Below are 7,497 nucleotides of genomic sequence, written 5' to 3' on the forward strand. Positions count from 1 at the left end.
GCATAGTTAATTTTTCTTAATGATGTGTTCACTTAATCAGGCTGACTTTGAAGACAGTTAAAGGTGTGCCTTTTTTGTCTTGGGAGAGAAAGAAGTCTCATGGGAGAAGAGATTTGCTATTCTGTATTATGTTTCATGTATTATGTTTCAGGGCTGGAGCAACTCTCCTATGAGGACAGACTGAGGGAATTGGGGCTGTTCAGTCTGCAGAAAAGAAGGCTCCGAGGAGACCTAATTGCGGCCTTTCAGGATCTGAAGGAGGCTACAAGAAAGCTGGAGAGGGACTTTTTAGGGTGTCAGGGAGTGATAGGACTGGGGGGAATGGGAAGAAAAATAGAAATAGGTAGATTCAGATTGGATGTTAGGAAGAAGTTCTTCCCCATGAGGGTGGTGAGGCACTGGCACAGGTTGCCCAGGGAGGTGGTGGAAGCCTCATCCCTGGAGGTTTTTAAGGCTGGGCTGGATGTGGCTCTGAGCAACCTGATCTAGTATGAGGTGTCCCTGCCCATGGCAGGGGGGTTGGAATTAGATGATCCTTGAGGTTCCTTCCAAGCCTAACAATTCTATGATTCTATAATGTCCAAGCAAGGGAGTGAGCCTGTGTAGTGATGACATTGTTAGTCAAGGAGGAGACAGACAGGAATGAACACAGTACTTGTCTTCATCACAGAATGCTTTTGGTTGGAAAAAGCATTTTATATTTATCAGGGAAATGTCCCTTCTTTTCTATACCAAAAAAATACATTGAAGACTTACCCAGTGAGGCACATGACTGATCCTGGGCTGCAAGCATGACTAACTTTTTTTTTACTAGAAACAAGAAGAGTGAAGTTTTCTCTATGTGTTCCACTAAGTGGTGAGAGGATACATCCTGTCATGGAACAATGAATTCAAACTTAAATCCCGAGGCTGGGGGGGGTGGTGGAAATAATTCTCTTTCCTTGTGTAATTCTTCAAGCAACTTCTGAATCTCCCCAGAGTATTTTAAGTCTCATCTAACACAGTGTTATTCCATATAGTATTTGCCTGTAGACTACTATATTTTCTTTCATCTTTTCACTTCGGTAATTCCAATTCTCCTATAATACAGAAATACCTTTTAATCAGTCCAGGATTGTGGTAATGGAGGCAAGTCCCTACTGAGTACCTTGGTATAAAACCCCACATTCCATGCAGGGAAGAGCTGCATGAAAAGGAAATATTGCCACCATTTTAGGGCAAGGGCATGGAGGAAATTAATTCTGGCTTTCCAGGCACTGTCTGTGCAAACCTTACGTATGGACAGGTCTTGATTCTCTAGAGTAGCTGTTGTCCCTGAGGAGTTCATCTGTAGGTGGTCATGAAAGGAGGATGCTCACACTGTCCTAAGCATGAAGCCAGGGTTGTTGTGTTTCCCTATTGGTGGGTTATACAGCTGGGAAGTCCTGAGACCGAGGCAACTTCCAATCCTCCTTGTCACTCCCTCTTTTTATAGTAACCCTGCTTGGAAGCTGCTTGGGCATTAGCCATGGAACTAGATTTCAGCTTCCTGAATTCCAACACCAGGACTTGGTAAGGATATCCTCTCATGTGGCTGTCATTTTATGGTGAATGCCAAGCATCGAGTAAGTTCTGCACAGCCACCTCTTCACATCTTCCTCTTGTCAAACACATCGACCTGTGTTAAATAAACAATGAAACACTGAAGAAAACATAAAAAATAAAAAAGACCCATGGAATTATTAACTATTAAAAACCAGCAAAGCACTGGGAAGCTTCTTTAATTATTTTTCAATTTTTGTTACAAAACATTATCAAGAGGAAAGAGTATAATCAATACTGAGCAGCATTATAGCTAGCTGTGCAGAAATTTAATGCTAGAAATGGATTAAAGTGACAGGAAAAGTCAATGTAGTCTTAAATTAAAGGTGAGGAAAGTCAATGAAAAGCCAAAGCTGGTTAGGAGTCCATCAGGTAATAGAGAGTAAAGCTCTGGTAAGTACAAAGTGCCTCAGTAACCTTATGTTATCCTTGTAGCTCTATGTTTTACATGTTCATTCAAAAGAGTAATTGGCTATATGTTTGTTCTCAGTTTGAACCATTAAACCCTTGGAATTCATTGAGTTGTTTCAAAGAGAATTTGCAAAAAGGGACAAGTCTGCAGGTTTTTATATATACTTATTTATTTTTTTTAAAAGGAATAAAAAGGTGGATTTTTCCCTCTGGGTTTTATATTCACTTCAGAAAAATCTTTTTCCCTGAAAGAATCTACAAACAATACTCGCTGGGAAATAAACAGGAGTGTGATGTTACCGGTAACAGAGGCAAAACCCTGGGTTATATAAAGGGGAGGTATCTTTCACTTGCAATTTTAGCTTAAATTGTGAGTTTGCTTCTTTATATTAAAACAAACAATAAGGAGAAGAGCTCCTGATACATTCCAGCAACAACTTGGCCTTTAATTCTCAGGGGTTTAGAAACCTTCTGGTAAACATGAGAAAGCACATCCTAATGGCGATCTTATTTCTTAAACAAAATGGAACCTGCATCAGACTCTGTCATACTATTCAAAAGCATGAGTATTCAACAACCCTGCTGTGCTGTCAAACGTCTCTGCTGATAAGTCCTTGAATTGTAATACTTCTTCTAGAATCATAGGATCACTAATGTTGGAAAAGACCTTTGGGATCATTGAGTCCGGTTGCAACCCATGAGTTTCGTCTTGCTCTCTCTGCTCTTCCACAAAGTGCAGATGAACCTGGAAGCACTCTTCTTGTGAGGGCATCCAGAAGAGTTGGAACTTGTGAAACATAAGTGAGGCTAGGAAAGATGATTACTGAAGTATTTAGCAATTCTAATTGCTTAATGGAAGAAATAGAAACCAGAAAGGGATGATATACTATTTCTAATGAGACCTTGCTACACTGAAAACACTTTTGCAGGGATTTTAAAGTTCATGGGTGTTTGAAGAGCTAGGGCCTATGCTTCTGCTAATATTCCTCACATTTAACCTTGCCTTCATAATCAAAGTAAAATTGATTGAATTTTCAGTCCACAAATCCATCATATACACATGCTGTTCTAATCTTACACACCAAGGGAATTTGTTTCTCTAGCTAAATCCCTAACACACCATTACACAGATAACTTGTCAGCTTATGTAACAAGCACAATTTGGGCTGGCAAACGTGTATGAGGAATGTGGAAAAAAAGAATAAAATAAGAAGTAGATCCATACAGGAGGGAAAACAGTCATGTGAATTATTCTGCTGTATGAATACTTCCTTCAGTTGCAAGTGTGCCAGTGCAGAATAAGATAAAGCACCAAGATTAGTCTGAAAAACAGAGTAATGCTTAATTCTTAAATGAAAACCCAGGTGAAATGCTCTCAGGCCCTATTTACTCCCATTTACCTCACTAATATATTTTTCTCAGACTTCAGAAGAAGTATACTTGGGCAGAGTACAGCTTTTACAATGTCTCATTTTGTTGTGGTTGTACCAAATGGCCTCGGTCTCTTTCTCTGCTTCTCCTAAGGGCCTGAACCAGCAGCTGCAGATGAAATAAGAAGCATTTCCCAAGACCTCCAAAGACATTCCATTAAAAAAAAAAAGACAACAAACCCCACAGCTTTAAGGAGCATACCCCAGGGGGAAAAAAATGGCATTTATGCTTCAAATATTGGATTTAGCCATCATCAATGGTGCTTTCATTCAGTTCCTTCCTTCTGCCTCAGTGTTGTCTGGGTATTTCTCAGGAATATGAAGACCCAAGCAGGTCATGATAGCACCCACTTTATCCAAAGCTAGGAACAAGGAAGGCTTCCCTCTCTGCTGACAGCTCAGAAAGACAGTATGGAAAATGCAAGCCATTGAATAAGCTAATGAAAACCTGTTGTTGATCTGACTCATAAACTCAGATTAATGTAAGATGGAAGGGACTTGTGGAGGTCATTGACTCCAATCTACTGCTCAGTGCAGGCCTAATTAAAGTAGGCTGCTCAGCTCTGGTTGCCTTTTAGAACTCTTGAAGGATGGATGTTCCATAACTTGTCCAGACTACTTATTCCAATATTTCATCATTGCCATGGTAGAAGATTTCTTTATATCAAAGTGGTATTTCCCAAATTTCATGTTTGGTCTATTAGCCTTTTCCACTGTCACTGCACACCACTAAGAAGAGCTTGTGTCTGTCTTCTCTGCACCCTTCCACTGGGCAGTTGCAGTTAGCAGTAAGATCTCCATGAGTTATCTCTTCTCCAGGCTGAACAAAGCCAGCCCTCATACCCTTTTCCTATGTCACATGCTCCAGCCCCTAGCTATCTTAGTGGCCCATCCATTGACTCACTCCAGTCTGTCAGCATCTTTCTTGTACTAGGGAGTCTGAAATTATATTCACAACAAGTTCTTGACCAAAAGAATCAGTCATTAAAGAATAATGAATTTTCATCAGGAACTTTGGGACCTCAGGTCAAACTTTTCTTTAGTCTTACAGAATCACAGAGTCATAGAATGGTCTGGGCTGGAAAGGACCTCCAAAGGTCATCCAGACCAACCTTCCTGCAGTCAACAGGGACATCCCCAACTAGATCAGGCTACCCAGGGCATCATAGAGCCTCACCTTGAATATCTCTAGGGAAGGGTCTTCAACCACCTCCCTGGACAACCTCTTCCAGTGTTCCACCACTCTCATACTGAAGAACCTCCTGATATCCAATCTAAATCTGCCCTTCTCTAGTTTGAAGCCATTACCCCTCATTCTGTCCCCACAGGCCTCTGCAAACAGTCTCTCCCCATCCTTCCTGTAGCCCCCTTCAGGTATCGGAAGGCTGCTATTTGGTCTCCCTGGAGCCTCCTCTTCTCCAGGCTGAACACCCCCAGCTCCCTCAGCCTGTCCTCATAGCAGAGATGCTCCAACCCCCTGATGACTTTCATGATCCTCCTCTGCACCCTCTCCATCAGGTCCATGTCCTTCCTATATTGAGGGCTCCAGACCAGTACACAGCACTCCAGGTGAGGTCTCACCAGAGCAAAGCAGAGTGGCAGAATCACCTCTCTGGATCTGCCGGCAATGACAAGACATACCTATCGTAGCACTAAGATCTTTACAGGTTAATAAATATCTGTCACTTTGGAGTGCAGACTTTCAAGAAACACCAATCTTACCCCATGAATTCTCACTGGGAGCTGAAATTAGGACTTTAATGCAAAGATTAATATAAAGAGGAACGTAACACACATCAATTCGCTTGAAGTTGTTTCTCTAATCCTCTTATGTGAATCAGTCCTCCCTCAGGGGACACAACATGCACACAGAGTTTCCTTATCTCTATTCTTCCACACTTAACTGAGGTAACATACTCACTGATGAGGGCAGAGCCTTTTCCAGTCACAAATTGACTGAAGGGACTAGAAGGGGCCTGATGCAGCGTGTGTGCTGTGTCTCCTTTTGTAATGCACAGGCTGATTTTGAAGGGTAGTTGTTGAGAAGATGCAGTTTTGATTTTAGTACCATTAAGAATTTCATCAATGTGCAGTGTACATGCCAGTAGCAAGGTCGCTGTTAGGTATCACAGTTTGAGAAACACAAAAGGATGTAGGCATCGCCCCTTTGAGAGTCCTGGCGCAGACTGGAACTGAACAAACATCTAGTTCACCCCTTGGTAAACTGTGCCTGTTAGCTCATATTTAGTCTTCATGACCTTTTCTTTCACACTGCATTCTGTAAAGCTGAACAATTTCAACATGCCTTTTGTCCTCATCAATGCAAAAAAAACCCTCCCTGTGGGAATATTTTTCTTTTAAATTTTAGGGCCATTTTGTGAAGTCTTTCCCTGAGGCACTCCAGACCACAGCAGTGCCTTAGGACAGCTTTTAGCTCTCTGTTATCCTTTTATGTATCAAATAAAATGGGATTTTGATTCTAATTTGAAAACTCAAGCTGCCACTAATGAGCAATTATCTATCATGGTTCCCATTTCGGGATAAAATACACTTGACACAACTTAAAAGGATAATGCCTGTTTCCTGCCCAGTGTGTCTTTCATTATCTTTGCTTTCATTTTGAGATAGTTTGTTTCTCCAATACAAAAGGTGGTTACATCTGAGATAACACAGACAAGACTGGTTCCTATTATTCTTTTTTTTTTTTTTTATTTCATAATTTACTAGCTACAGTCAGTAATTCCAGTGCTGCTCTTTGCACTGATCCCATGTCTGTTGGGAATTCCCTGTGTATTTGTATTCAAAGGCTAGCTGGCAGATTCAGTGTGACTTTTGTGGGGGTTTTTAAATTTCTTTTTCTGGCATTAAGAGAAAGGCAACTTTGGTGGTTCTAATTACTACCACCTCAGGCAGCAGGAGGGCTGCCTTGATGGGTACCCAGAGTGGTTTGACATTTGTGGTGGAGAGGAGGTGGCAATTACTCTGTTCACAGGCCCAGAGCAGCATGTTTCCTGTTGCCTTGGATGCTTTCTGGGATTTTAAATGCAGGAAAAAAATTAGCATGATATTATTTGCATGATATTATTTGCTTTATCACTGCATTTAACCATCACTGATAGGCAATGGCATATGGCAAAGCTGGGGTTTGCCTGTGTTTTGTACCATGTAGCTATCATGTGCTGGGGGTTTAGGATTCTGGCACTGTTGAGAAATTCAGCTGATTTTACCCAAATGTCTCTTGGAGCATGTCCATCAGGGAAGGGAAAAAGAACCACTCTGTATGAGCCATTCTTCAAGTATGGGGAAAGAAAGGGAGAGAAAGACACAACTATGACCTCCCTAGGTCTCTTCCATGCCCCCTGTGTACTGACACTAAAGGAGTCCTCTGCCAGATGCACGAGGTCATGAAGATGATTGTGTAAAGAGGAGGCAGATGAGCCCACAGCATTTGTAAGTGGCAAAGAACCACACAGCAGCATCAAATGCATCCCAGTGATTATGTGTAACACACCACAACTATACAAAGGCCTTTTGGTAATCTTTTAAATAGCAAACTTCTGGGCATCCTGTGTGTTCTGGAAGACTATTAAATCTTCACTGTTAACAAAACATAGCTGAGTTAGGTGGTTGCTGGCTTACCTTGGCTAACTGCTGCACAGATAAACAGATGCTTAATGGCCCCTAGCATGCTGTAGAGCAGGCTGAATGGTGTAATCATTACAAATGTATTATATACATCATAGAGAAAAAACCAACAAATTCTTTATCCAGAGTCTTCTTTCCCATCCACCTGTGCTTTGTTACACAGATGAAATGAAATCCTGCTACTGACTATGGGGCAACACTGAGTACCCAGAAAGCTTTCTGCTTCTGAAATGCCTTAGATGAAGGCAGAATCCAGCTTAATATTTGGGAAAAGAGAAGGGACTGCACCAAAGACAGGATGAACAAATATCTTCAGATCTATCAGGGTGCAGAGTGATCATTTTGGGAGCAGTCATCACCTATGAATATCTAAATATTAGAAGAACAAGAAGGTCACTTTGGAACAAACTGTTGGTGAAATGCAATTTGA

This window comes from Dryobates pubescens, chromosome 14 (assembly GCF_014839835.1).
Source record: "Dryobates pubescens isolate bDryPub1 chromosome 14, bDryPub1.pri, whole genome shotgun sequence".
In the NCBI taxonomy this organism is placed as follows: Eukaryota; Metazoa; Chordata; class Aves; order Piciformes; family Picidae; genus Dryobates; species Dryobates pubescens.